Source organism: Cyrtonyx montezumae, unplaced genomic scaffold (assembly GCF_038088225.1).
Source record: "Cyrtonyx montezumae isolate F1298 unplaced genomic scaffold, pur_monq_1.0 scaffold_3, whole genome shotgun sequence".
NCBI classification, from domain to species: Eukaryota; Metazoa; Chordata; class Aves; order Galliformes; family Odontophoridae; genus Cyrtonyx; species Cyrtonyx montezumae.
This window is the reverse complement of record NW_027072034.1, coordinates 79,296,378-79,311,041: the sequence shown is the minus strand read 5'-3', so window position 1 is coordinate 79,311,041 and position 14,664 is coordinate 79,296,378. Positions and strand designations below refer to the sequence as shown.

Here is a 14,664-nt window from a genome sequence, read left to right as displayed (position 1 = left end):
TGCCCAATCATTTTTCAATGGAAAGAAAACACACTGCTTTCCTTCTAAGCTTTTTTTCTTCTTCTTTTTTGAGAAAATATCTTCTGGAAAGAGTTTTAAATTGCAGGCCAAACTATGTCCCTGAACACTAATTTTATATATCAACAAAAGGCCTTTAAGACCAGTTTTGATTTTGACCCTCTCAATGACACTCTCACTTGCAATTGATTATCTCACTCAATCTACAAAATTAACCAAAACAGAAAGAGCTGCACATTTCCTGCACACCACATACAGTTGGGGAGGCTGCATTTTGCTTACAATTGTACACAGATGTGTGCTCAGGCTAGCAATGCTCATTTGACTAAAGTTAGCAGGTTACCTCAGCATGTACCTCACACTGGAAACACTATTTTGGGTGATGCCAGTTTCCAGGACAGCTCTTCTTTTCAGTAAGTAGTAAATCTTAAGTTGCATTAAGCCATAAACATTCTTGCTAACTTAACATGGTAAAAGAAAAAAAGAGTAATCAATAAGAAAATATATGAGGTTTTCATTTTTTCCTCTTTTAAAATAAGAATATGATCGAAGGCAAGGTTGTGTTTTGCCTCCAGATTTTCCCTCTATTCCTTGGCAAAGACACTCTGAACCTTGCACATCACCTTCCATTCCCTTGGAGAGCTCTCTGGACAGACATTATGAAGGAACTGTAAGATATGTGCTACATACAGAAAACCTGAATAAACGGAGCATGCATTTTTGTCTTTAAATAAATCAGTCCCTCAGAAGTTAAGTGTACCAATTATGTGGCTAACATTAGGGCAACAAATTTTCCCTTGCCTTCCTATTGCCATATGCCTGTCATTTTTTTCCTACAGTTTCCACTCACTGTTTCAAACATATGTTGCCACTTATGTGCCAAGAAAGGAATCTCTGAATTACCCCCTTCATGTATGATGAAATGGCAGACTGAATGGAGCCAGAGAGAGCACCATTAGCAGTTATTCACACTTCTGTTTTCTCTTAACTTCCTCTTCTCCGAAGTTTATTCCTCCTATGCAAGGAGATGTGTAACTATAAAGCCATCCATGAGTCACGCTACAAAATATATAGCTGTAACCATGCACTGGAGAAGTAATTTTTTTTTTTAAAGGCCACCTTAAATAAACTTTTTCTTCTTTCAGTTTCCAGATGGAGGATTCTTTTGTGAATTGCTTACCCAAGCATCAACACTGGTGATCCAACATTCTTTTCCTGTATACTCATTGCTCAGTTTACCAGTGGTTTGCAGGCTCTGTCCCTGGAACTTCTACTTCCCCGGGGGTCAGCCTAGGTGCACACTTCACTGTTTCAAGCAGTGGACTACTAAAAACATGCATAGCAGTATCTATGCTCTTGTTTTTCTCCTCAAGGAAAGACTACAAAAAGATAAAGTCGTGAACATAATTCTTCAAAGAGGAAAAAAATACAGTAAAAGATGAATGTAGGAAAAAATAGGAGGCACAAACAACAAAAAAGCAAGTCAGCTTGATGACTTAAACGCTGAAATCCCCCAATGTTAAAGAATCCATTCTCCTGAGGGTGGTTATTCTGGCACCCTGAACAACTGCCCATGGGGATAGATTATCTCAAGCATTCTAATAATTCAGTAGAAAACAAACAAACAAACAAACAAACAAAAAAACCCTATCTGCTAAAATGGATGCCAGCAGCTACCTTTCAACCTGGCTAACATTAAAGAGGGGTTACCGGAAGTTCATCCATCAGGAAACATTTTCAAAAGCAGGTTAAAAAATAACCAAGTGCTTCCAGAAGTTGTTCAATGACAAATACAGCACAAAATTAAGATGTGTTGCATAGTTTCAAGGGAACTTATCTACCCCCCAAAAAACCCTTTATGACATAAAAGGAGAAGGTCCACAAGATGGCCATGAAGATGATCAGAGGGCTGGAGCGCCTCTGTTATGAACAAAGACTGAGGGAGCCAGGCTTGTTCAGCTTGGATAAGAGAAGATTCTGGGGAGATGTCCTTACGGCCTTCCAATACTTAAAAAGAGCTTATAAACAGGAGGGAAAACAATGTTTTACATGGTCTGATAGTGAGAGAGCAAGAGGAAATGGTTTTAAACTAAAAAAGGGGAGATTTAGATATTAGGGGGACATTTTTTCACACAGAGGGCGGTGAAGTGCTGGAACAGGCTGCCCAGAGGAATTGTAGATGACCCGTCCCTGGAGGCATTCAAGGCCAGGCTGGATGGGGTTGGAACTGGATAGGCTTTAAGGTGCCCTCCAGCCCAAGCCATTCTATGATTCTACGATTGTAAAAAGTGTTATAAAACTAAAAAACTGAATTCTACTAAATACCTTCACTATTTTCTTACCTGATGCTCTTATAATGAGTATAAGCATAAAAAATGCCACTTTGTATTTCTGCATCATGGTGGGCTTTTTTGTTTCGGTTGGTCTGAGGCTGTTTGTTTTGTTTTGTTTACTATATATGAAGACTTACAGACAGTTTTCAAGGAAACTGGAACCACAAATTTAATGCTAGAAAATTCTGTGATCAGAGGATGAAGAATTACCTTTTTCCTCTATTTAAATTCTCAGAAGCATAATGAAACCAATGAAGATGCACTGCATGAAAGCCAGTATTTTTTTTTCCTTCTTCCTTACAAAATTAAAAATGTACTGGTGTTATGAACAGAAACCATCCAACACAGTTTGCTTTTGCACTGTGTTTTGTCACTAAGTGACTTATCCTGGAAATAGTTGGTTTTTTTTACCTGTTTCTTAAACATAATTGTTATTGCATACATGTGTCCCAGTTGTCTTTGAAGTACTAATATGAATATTTTGAGACCTATACTTTCAAAATCAGGATCTTGTTTTGAAATTTTATGGCAGTAATGACTATTTGGAATAGATCTGGACAAGAACTGGGGGACTTTATGAAAGTATCAAATCAAATTTAATATTCCCAAGGACACACTGGGAAAGGCGCATTAACAAAAAAGCTGCCAATTACTCTAGTGGATTTATCTGAAAAGGAAAGTCAATACTGATGGATGACTCACTAGGGTGCTTAATTCAGTGTGGGAGCAAGAGAGGTTGGAAGAGATGAGTAAAATTCAGAGCCTTGGGTTGAACTGGAGTTTTCACTGAAAAACAGTCCATGGTCTAAAAGGTAAACATGCCCAAAGGCTGTTGAGCAGTCTTACTTTGAAAGTTTGGTGCAATTTTATCCTTAATGCACACGTAAAAATGTGTTACCACAACACGGGAAATCATCTGTAGATCATCACAACAGCAAGCTTAGGATTTCAAGTGATATTTTTAATTATTTTTTTAATACAGACTCACTTTCCATCAAGCAAGAACCTACCTATTTATTTTATTTAAGCTAAGGTCTATGAAGTCCAGCTTCCTTAAATCTAGACTTAGATCACACAGAACATCAGGACAAACAAAAGAAGACCGAACTCTATATCACTTTCATACACCTTGAGAACTATAAAACCTGCATGCAATCTTTAACATAAAAAGTTCTTTCTTAAAACCAGATCAGTTCTAGATTGGCTGACTAAAGTTGCCAGACACATAGCAGTAATTTTGCACATATGGTACTTAACAAGTGAATAATTCTAAAAAGAGCTTAAATTAGCTTTGAAAGACAAATTTAATATCCCATAACCAAAGGGATTCTTTCCAACATTTTTAAGAGGATCATCTTGCAATAAATCAAAACTACAGACTTAGTGGAAATTGGTCTGCCTCCTTTGAACTCATTAACAGGAATTACACCACATGAAATTTCAGCAAACTGGTCTATAAACGTATCTGTAAAACTCTTCTGGCCCTGTTTGTTTACAAAAGTAAAAAGAAACCTTAATCAATTTTAAAATATCTTTTTCTTCAGTTACACCCTTCCCAAGTTAATTCTACTTCCAGTCAATTGTTTAACATCACAGTTGTTGATAGAATGGTTAGGAAACAGTTAATTTTGAAAGATTACGTCTTCCATATGCAACTACCAGTCAGCATCCCACCCTAAGGGTACAATCAACCAATAAGGGCATTGTTCTGATTATGTAATGCTTTATAATTTGATATCCCACTTGAGAGCTCTTTTGGATGTAAAGACAACTATAGCATAGTGACTTTGCAAATAAGATGATGTAATGCTACTCTGGAAGTGACTGCACTGTAATGAAACATATGAGCATGTCCAGTAACAGCCACGCATTTCAAAAGCCAAAGTATATTTCAGTCTGAACTATTTAAGATCAGAAGTTCTTTCCCTTTTTGATTTCTTTGCCTCTTTAGCTCTTAAAGGCTTTGATATCAAACCAGAACTATGATTTTTTTCAGAATTTAGCCACAAAACTCCCTCATTTGAAGTTAAGAGGTTCCCAAAAAAAAAAAAAGAATAAAAATAATAACTGTCTGTCAATTTGTATTTATGAATCAATGTGAAAAACACATTGTATAGATAATTTTAAGAATTAGAAGGAAATTGTAAAAAGAATACATCAAGAATTTGTGCAGTCTTTAAGACAGAAGTTTTATGTGGAAATGCAACTTAGATCAATGTACAGATGTACTTGGAATTTACATTCAAATGTTGTAAGAGAACACATACACAGTACATTCATTGTCCATCAAAGCAGAAACAGCAAGAGCTTGTGAATGTCTTAAGAACACATACAGTTTTAAAAAGTCTGTGGCTTTATACACATGTAAGCTTCTATTACAGGACAATGCAGAAGCATTGAAAAAAAAAAAAAAGAAAAGAAAATTCTTGCAAGAATTAAAACATTCTGACATTTACTAGAAGAATCACATAGTGAAAAACAAAATTCTACTACCACCACAGTAAAATCCTTTCTCAACTCAGATTAAGGCTAAATGGAATTTCAGACTCTCTGAGGACCACTTTGTTACTCTGGAACTCTTCTCTTTTCCAGTGAAATTCCTGAAGGAACCCAAGTTAGATCACAAGCCTCCTTTCATTCAAGTAGAAATGCTAAAAGTCTCTCAGTCATTTCTCTCCAGTCACTCCAGTGGACATCAGTATCCTCATGTGTTCCCACCCACACCTTCCAATAACCTACTCATCAAATTTCTTCAATATCACACAGGCAAACTAGAATTCCACCTGAAAGTATTCGCCTCTTTTACAGCTTTTGGCTCTTGCATGCCCTTAAAAATGTGAGATGAGCGCAGAACAGCAAAAGAGCAGGAGAGAAAAGTCATATAAACATCTGGTGAAGTAGTTAAAATATATATAGATTTATATATATCAGCATGGTTGTATCTACCTGTTTCTCCTTACAAAATAAATTACTGTACTTGCAAAAGGATCCACAAACATGATTTCCATCTTCATTTTGTATTGCTTAATAATTAATGCTATTCCCTGAACTCTGTAGGAATTCACTGCCGAAAATGGATAGCTTTCCTGCTTTTATGATATACCTAAAATAGAGAAGATGCTTCCAAGAAATGATTTCCCACAATACCGAAGCAAAAATAATGGTAAAAGTTCATTTATACGATCCAAATTCTGACATCAATACATGTGGAAAACATAGTGGTATGGCATTTAAAGCTAAGAATATCATAAACAGCTCTCAGACACATTTTTAAAGAATAACTCACTGAATAAATCAACAACGTTCACAACAGTCACCCATAAAAGCACTGAAGTATCTACAATTGTTTTGTGTGCATTTACACAGGCAAACTTTTCAGAGCAATTCCCACAAGTTCAGGAGGGATTTCAGATTTCCCTCCCACTCAGAACTTGCTCTACCCAAGCAAAATCACCAGTGAGAATTTCAACAAGCCTCTGAGATATGCATGTTTCTGCTACACAGGTATCTATCCCACCAAAACTGCTCCAAGAACTCTGATCACTCACCACGTTGACCACTGAGCAAACTATACATAGCAGCATTCAGACATGACTTGCACTGATTTAGATACACGTGGATAGCTACAAGTTAAGACTCCACTTAGATATTCCAGCTCCAAGGTCAAAGACATTTTCATAACTCCCAAATAAAGTGTTTATTCTTGTCAAGCTCTGTATAACCTTATGTCACTCTGGACACAATTTAGGCTTCTAGTAAAATAATCCCTTCTATTTCAGTAGGGTTGGATACATGTATTCGCCTCTTTACTCAGTAGGAATATCAAAAAGACTGATTTTTTTCTATGTAAGAATAGCATTTGCTCATCTACTATGGGGATTCTGAAATAAATAAAACCAGATGAACAGGGTAAAACAAAAATGCATCAAAGAACAAAAAAATTCAAGCATTACAAATGCAGACAACTTAGGAAAAGCCAACTTTAATCAAATTTTATCAGGTCATCCACAACTGGGTCTTATTTAACCAACACAACATATCTTAGGAATTTGGAAAATACATATTCTTTTGCAATTGTCAGTTCTAGGCCTCTGTTTTTCATATGTGGAATCCAGACACTTTTGTAGGTATTGCTTTGAAAGTTTAAGTAACTCATAAATGTTGTTGTTTTTCACAAAAAGGTTGCAAGCAGTATCATAAGCACCATATTACAGTAACTAGAACTGATTTCCTCCTTCTGCCCTTGCTACTGGCTAGAGTTGTGCATATATATTTACCTATACATACGTTTATGTATTTTTTTTAGAGGAAAAAACAAACAAACAAAAACAAGAAAAAAACACCTCAAAGATTAATAAATTTACCATGCTCAAAACTTAGTATTTCAAGGTTCACCTGAGAATACTAAAGTCTGTACTACTCCATTGTATCACCCTCACTAGGAAAAACTAGTTATGTTAAATAGATAAGGAAGATTACAGCTTGAAAACATCTTTATTTAAGAAGTCAACTTGCTTAATAATTACGTAATGTACTATTGGATTTGGTAGCAAAAGGAGTCACTTCAGGCTCCTTTTATATGAAAATGCATTATTACACGAGAGAATCCAACGCATCTCTACCTTTAATCAGTTCTATACAGCACATCACATGATCACACACATAACATACACACGACTTTTTTCTGAATTGTAACTACCATTCACCTAATTGATCTTTGTATGGGGAGCCTCTGAGTTCAGTGGCTAAAGCAAATAGAAACAATGTTCTGTGAAAACGCTTTCAACTAAGTTATCAAGGGGAAACAACATCCAAAGGAAAAGAACAGAAACTTCACCCTTAGACACTACTAAAAAATAGGTAATTGTAAAAGGATTGATTAAAAATTAGCTACTGAACAACCAAAAAACAAACTCAAAAAAACCCACCCCAAAACAAGATGAAGGAGACCATAAAAAACAGGGAAGGTTGCAGGGAAGACTGTTTAAAGAGTACAGAATTGTAAACTAAACATAATTTTTTGTCTTTGCTTCGGGTGCTAGAATAGAATTGCCTTAAGTTGTTTCTTTGTGCTCTAGTACAATAATCAAGAATGAAGCAGTCTCTGGGTTATTCAAGCATTTACTTCATCTTCTGAATGATTTTCTTAGTAACAGTCTGTCCTGTTGACATAACTTCCAAAGACATGAGATCAATAAAAATGTTTCCAGATACAAGTACAAATTTAGCATTGCTGAGTTGAAAGTAATTGGTCTTAATGTTGACATGTTTCTTGCAGGCTGCCATAAAAACAGAAAAGTCAAATTAATACCTTTTTGTATTTATTCTCCTTCTTCACTCAAAAGTTTTGTGAAATTTTTGTTGCAGACTCTAAAGCTATGGAGAGTTGGAGTCTGCTAAATACATTTCCCCAAGCCCAAGAGACTCCTTGAACAGTACCTGCTGTGGGCAATACTAACACAAAGAACGACATGAGACAACATGCTAAGAGATCAAGAAATTCTCTAAACACTTTTCCAGACTAGAGAATTGAACCACACAACAAAGTCACATTTTTAAACTATTAATCAATCAGATAGCTCCGCAATTCTGAATCCCAAAGGGACCAAAGTTTTTCAAGTTACACTACATCCCTGGGAATCCACAATCTTACAATGCCCTGTATGGGATATGCTTGCCTCTGTGTTGTTTCAGTACAGATACCTTGAACGGGAATCAAAATAACCAATAACTTAAAGTCTACAGTATGACTACTGAAATTGTAGAGAATAAGAAAAACATTTTAAAATGCAATTTTAGCAGTCCAAGGCACCCGTGGATCAGTATCACTCAGTAACAAGTAAAGAAACAACAGACACAAAGGGAAAAGCATTAGTGAAGAGATGTTCAGTGATGTGGAGGAACTAAAGGGACAACTCGCTCTACTTCTTTGCCTTAAAAGGAACATCCATCACTGACACCATGCTCAGGCCATGTCTATGCACAAAGTTAGGTCAACTGCTCAGAAAGATTTGCTTCATTTGAATATAATGACTAGACTCACAGCTTGGGTTAACACACAGAAAAATGAGTCCTGAGACAGGGATTTATGTGGAGTCTGATTTGAAGCTTTAAATGTTTCAGTCACCATTTTCATGAAGTTCTAATTCTTTGGCTGCATTTCAAAGGACACGGAGGAAGAAAAGTAGGCAACTGACTATATAGTGTCACTTTTTTTTTTTTTTTTTTTTTGCTAAGGTCCAGTGACTAAAGAAAGGCATTCAACATATGTTCTACTTCCAAGCATGTTTGCACATACAGAATTTAGCTCCCTCCAATTGAGACAATAGTCTTCCCATGATTACAACTTGCTTGTGCTACTGCATTAAAAGTGAAATGGCTGTCACGCTTCCAGAAAAAGCCTGAACAGACAGGCAAATTTGCGGAACAAAAATAAAATTAAAAAAAATATATCAATGCAGAACAACACTAATAAAAACTTCTGAGCCCAAAGTGCTTGGTAAAATGCACTATTGAGCAGAGTTTTCATAGACCATAAAAAGTTATCTCCATTCATTATGCAGAAAATTTACTTGGCCACATAAGATTTATACGAGAAGGCATACAAATTAAATTCAGTTAAAGTTTGTTCATGGTAAGCTCTGTCACACACAAAAATATCTTTTTCATAAAAATTTATCTTGGCTCTATATACAACAGGACTCCAACTCACAAAAAGACATGGAACATTTGCCAGTTCCTCTCAGGAGAGGATTCGTTAGTAGTGACATGAAAAGATGTGGTCATACACTTCTCATGGCAGAACCCAACAAAAAGGGATCTAATTATCCCTAATATTTGGCTAGGACTTTTGTTTGTATCTGACAAAATAGGGAGAATAATGGAATCTGCAAACAATAGGGGAGTTTGGGAAAATATTTCTTCCTGCTGCCAAAAAAATTAAAAACACATAGTAATGAAGATACGAATCTCTTTCCGTCCACAGTCCATAGTCAAGACACATGAATCTTAAGAATGTTATCTTTAGAACTTTCCCTTGCTTCTCCCCCTTGCTTTCCACATGCAATTTATCAATAGTCTCTGCATTTCAGACTACCATTTAGCTGCAATGCCCTTTATATTTCTTTCCATAATATTCAGAAAATAATATAGGCTGTGGGATATGAAAACACTAAAACAGTCTTCACTGATGAAATCTAAGAGATTGTCAACCACAATGCTAGGGAAAGTAATAAAAACAAATTGAACAGAAAAGTTTAAAAAGATGTTATCAATCCAGGAAATCACTCAAACAGTGAGCCCTCTTCCACTGACAGAACAGCAAAACTCCCATAGACTCAAGAGAAAAGGCTGAGTATGCATTGGACAAAAATCCTTGAAATCACATGAGCTATTAAAACATTAAACATCAGATCCCATTTATACAACCCACCAAACTAGACTTGTCAATGTTGTATGAACTTCAGTACTCTAGTATCCCTTGCAAAGCTTATGCAGAACCCCATCCAAAAAAGAAAATAGTTTTAAGTAATGTAGAATCCTAACAAATGCCTTGACAGTATTTGTACTTCTGCAGATGTCCATTTTTGGAATATGAAAGTAACATAAAGATTTAGATACCACAAAGAACTTTGAAGATTGAGCTTCAGTAATATCTACATGGAGGAAACGTGACTAAGAGCCCAGTTCAGTCATGAATTTCAATATATCATTAAAATCAGGCTTATGCTGAAGTCCTTACTTTTTTCAACAAAAATACACAGGACTGTGTTTAAGTGCTTTGTTGAATTGAGGCCCAAGTTCTAATTTCCTTTATTTATCTTAGATACAAAATGGCTACAGGAGGGAAGTCAAATGCTGAAATAGATAGGTTATGGGTTTAAGGACACTGGAACCACTGCTATGAACTGCTATGAACTGCTATGGGAAGAAAGAGAAATACTTTTAACAATGGAAATAATGGGAGGAATTGAGATAGTTTAAGACAGAGTCTAAACAAAAGCCTCAAAGTCATTTAGCTTATTTGCCTCATCTCTTCCCTGCGTGCTAACCTGTCATCTTTCCAGCTTCAATTATTTCATGTCAAATCTAAGACAGTGTGGGTACAAATAATAAAATAGAATGATAAGCAGAGAGAGAACAGAGACTAGAAATAAGATACTGCAAACAGGCTGCAGGGAGCAGCCCCACGTCCTTAGGGAATGCACTGAATAAGGTTTTCACTTCATTCTCACTTTCTACAGATCCAGTTTCTTTTGCTGTCACAGTACTTGCAAATACACCAGTTCTGAACAACTATGGCTAGTACCTAAGGAAACCAAATTGGTTCACAAGGAGCAATGGAAAATGACAAAGACATTTTTTTCCCTCCAGTGAGCTCCACCAGGGCCAGATCTGTACCTTGAGATAGTGGAAGACACTGTGAGAAGGCAGTAAGGGATAGCTTCTCAGCTTCTAATACAAGCTTTTTATGTTACAAGAATCCAAGAGCTGGAATTTTTAACCATCATCTCTGTAACAGTGCTTGAAACAGTGCTTTACTCTGTCTTTCATGAAGCAGTAACAGTGCAAAAGAAGGAAGTCAGGTCATTGCACACTCAGATGATGTTCTTTGACAAAGCGGTTTTGCAGAAAGTTACAGATGTGCACTTTTGTATCAGAGGAAAATTAATTAAGAAACTTGAAGTTCATTCCCAGATATAAACACAGACTTATAAACAGGAGGATTTGTGTTCCCTGTTCCCTGCTCTAGCCTGCCCCCAGACTGTCAATAAACTTTCCACCAGCACTATTTGACCTGTGTCCCTAGCAATTCTAAAACAGAGCTGGAACGTACGGATGCTCTTTTGTTTACCTGCTTTTGGAAAGCTCTCTTCAAAGCTGTTCCTAAGATAGAATAACTCTTTCATGTGGCAGGACAAATATGCAGGCAATTTTCATACAAAGATCAAAGAGACAAGGGGTGTGCAGGTAAAGGGGAAGATGAAGGGGAAAAATAGAGAAGGAAAAATAATTTAATAAAAAAGAGAACTATTTTTCACTCTATCTGTATGGAGTACACAGACAAACACCATTTAGAAGAATGCATAAAAATTTAACTTCTAGTTTTAACAGATATGCTACACATGGCAGACCCCTACTTGCCCGAATCCCCCCTGCAGCCTTACTTGTACACAGCATTCTCCACAGCTCCCTGTGACAGACCCTGCACCTGCAGTTGTCCTGTTCTTTCAGACAACTGCAGAGTACAAACAGAAGAGTCTGTAGCTGAATATGAAACCAATCTCACGCTCCTCATACCGAGATCACCAGGATGAGCTGTTATGTAATGCAAATGCCACATTGGCACAGTGCTTTTACGAAAAATAAAGCATATAAAATATTAGTTCCCAAGAACTTAAGCCAAGCATCTGCTCAACCCACTTCTAGTTAGAGGAGATTTTTTTGTTTGTTTGTTTGGATTTGGTAACTATCTTTACATAATACATTGCTATCTCTAAAATAAATTTTTAAAGGATCAATTCAGACGTATCTCACTATCAAAAAGATTTGGAAGGTTTTGATCACAACAGTATGAACTTCCTCAAGAACTGACAGGGGACAGCAGAATCCACCATGCACACAAGCAATACGCTTCTGAATAAGCCCTCACTTATTCAAGCACAGTGCAAAGGCTTGGGTGAAAAATTCCACCTGAAAAACAAATGTATTTAAGACTACACTCAAGGCAAGTATGTGCAAGTAGCAAGAAGATACCTTTCTTTTTAATGAAATGCAAACATTTTAATCACCATTTGTCTTCAAACACATGGTCAGCACCCCCAAATAAATGAGTTGTATTATGTACTGAGGCAATGGCACGGGCTGCACAGGGAGAGGGTGGAGTCACCATCCCTGGAGGTGTTCAAGAGCTGTGTAGATGTGGCACTGAGGGACACGGTCAGTGGACAGGGTGAGGATGGGCTGATGGGTGGACTAGGTGACCTGAATGGTCTTTTCCAACGCTAATGATTCTATGATTCTACATCAGCACTGCATTCAGGTATGCATTAAAACATCCAAAAAGGTACGAGTAGGTCAGCTTAATTTACACCAAAGAATATCTGAATATTAAAATTCAAATGTTCAAAACGAATTGTGGAGGCATCTAATTTTAACAGCGCTGTGCAAAACGGAATGCCCTTTGCGTGGCCTAATTTACTCATCAGTGCAAGGAGAGTTTATTTCACTAACTTAGTGGAATTTCCACAACAAATATTACTGTTATTTCAGGTATTTCTTTCTTGTGTTCTCCGTGTTTATTCAGGGTGTGCTCTGAAGGACAGGGAATACAAGAGACACGCTTTAAGCTCCTCAATCTAAACCCTTCCTTTTGGCCTTCTGCCTTTTTCCTAAATATTAAAACAAACGACTCATTTCTCTAAGGCCTTACTAAAAATAGCCGCTCGGGCTGCTTAATTGTGTTAGCTGGAACACAAACATGTGAGAGAAAAAGGGCTCTGCAGGAAAAACATTGAGAAGAAAAAAAAAAAAGGAAGAAAAAAAAGGGAGAGAGATTTCATCTGGCCTTCCCATCATCACTCGCAGAATTGTTTGGTAGTTACATCATCAGGAAATAAAATACTATCCTCCGCAGACCCCGACTCTTTACAGAAGGAGGGAAGGAAAAAAAGGCTGAAGTTCCTATCATCCTCCGAGGAGCTCAGCTGAACTCACTTTTTTTTTTTTTCCGTCATAGTTAAAAGAAAGTGAGAGAAAAATAATAATAATAAAATAAAAAGTAATAACGATAAGCCAACTCGCTCAGAGCAAGTCACTAAGGGAGATGAGCTTGGATGTAACATGCCCACTCTAATCTCGAGTTTCAACCTAACTCCAAAGCGTTACAGCTGATTCAGCCTGCCTGTGTTAGAAGGGACCTGCCGCAGCCCGGGCCGTCGCCGCGGTCCCTCGGCCACGACCCGGCGGGCACGGCCGGGGGCACGGCTCCCCGCAGCCACGAGCCCGCTCGCCGCGCGGCGCCTTATATGGCGCGGCCATGACGTCATGCCGCCTAGGCTCGGGCCGCCCGGCGCCCGTCCCGCAGTGCTGCCGGCGGAGCGGCGGCGGGAGGCGCGCAGTCCCGCACAGCCCCGCGCTTCCCTAGCGGCTCCCGGAGCGGCAGGTAAGAGCGGGCGGGATGGCTGCCTGCGGGGACCCTGCTTGCGGAAGGGCGTTGAGGGAAAGGGGTGAAAGCCCCCAGACTACGCCGGGATTGCTGGCAGAGCGCCCTGCGACGGCGGACGAGGGATGAAGTTAGTGGTGAGGAAGGAGGGAGGTAGGGATGCTCGCGCTCCGCCGCAGCCGGGTAACATCGCGGGAACGCGGCAGGTAGGGCTCCTGCCCCTCTCTGCGCTGCACTCACCAGCACAGGTGGTGCGTTGGTGCACAGATATCTCTGAGCGTTTGCTCGACTTTGGAGCAACTGCTGCTGCAGTGAGCGGGGCGGACGCGTAAGTTGCCACTACGGCGACTCTGCCGTGGGACTGTGCTCGGTCTGAAACAAGCAGCTCGGAGACCGACAGAGCTCCCCAACTCCTACACGCTGCTTCCCTCTTCCGTGTCTTGTGTGCAAGCGTCAAGACACAGCAGCGCAGAACTGTCAGACGGTGAGGAGGAAACTTCACATCCCGGTCACCGAGTGAATGATTCCCAAAGTAGAGCGGCTGCTGCTCGGGCAGGTAGATAGAGCACAGCGGGAAGGGCACCTGGCAGGATCAGCTGCAGCCTGCGGGGACGCGCAGCTCTCCCCGTGCTGAGGACCAGCCCTGTCACATCCCCGCTTGTAGCGACAGCTGCGCTTAGGTCAACTGCACCGTCCCCGCTGATCCAGGCTGCTGCGCAATGCTCTCCTGAGGCGGACGTGCACTTAGAAAGGTTGCCGTCCGACCTGGAAACTCTGCTTAAAAGAAAAATATCTGGTTTTGTTGTGTTGTTTTCGTTTTCCTTAATATCAAGCTAAAGAGCTACGAAATATTAGTACAGATAGCAGAAAGTGGTGGAGGTTTTTTTTCTTTTTTCTTTTCTTTATTCGGTGTTTTAAATCAGAATCCCCGTTTCAGAAAAGTCTAAGCTGGTATACAGCCAGATGCATTGCTGTGCTACCCTGCACACAAGGCACAAGATACTAAGAATAGAAATCCTGCTTGAATGTTTTCACGACATTTTTCCTCTAAAAAACAAATGGCAAAAAATCTTCAAGTAGTCATTTTCCACATGGCTTGAAAAACCTTTCTATATATACATTCAATTTCAAAGATAACTCAGGTATTTC

The 14,664-nt window shown here is 38.8% G+C and overlaps 2 protein-coding genes across 5 annotated transcripts in view; one reads left to right on the top strand and one right to left on the bottom strand.

Annotated features, from left to right (window-relative positions):
• CMSS1 (cms1 ribosomal small subunit homolog) overlaps positions 1-14,664 on the bottom strand; it is a 223,032-nt gene that overhangs the window by 175,753 nt on the left and 32,615 nt on the right. The window lies entirely within an intron of this gene.
• Positions 1-14,664, top strand: part of FILIP1L (filamin A interacting protein 1 like) — a 190,147-nt gene that overhangs the window by 146,467 nt on the left and 29,016 nt on the right. Inside the window, exon 1 of one of the 4 annotated variants that reach the window (XM_065742024.1) lies at positions 13,430-13,515. The exons of the other annotated variants lie outside the window; for them this stretch is intronic. The gene's annotated coding sequence lies outside the window, so the exon portion shown is untranslated. Of the gene's footprint in view, positions 1-13,429; positions 13,516-14,664 lie in introns of those variants that run through there. 4 annotated transcript variants of the gene reach the window in all.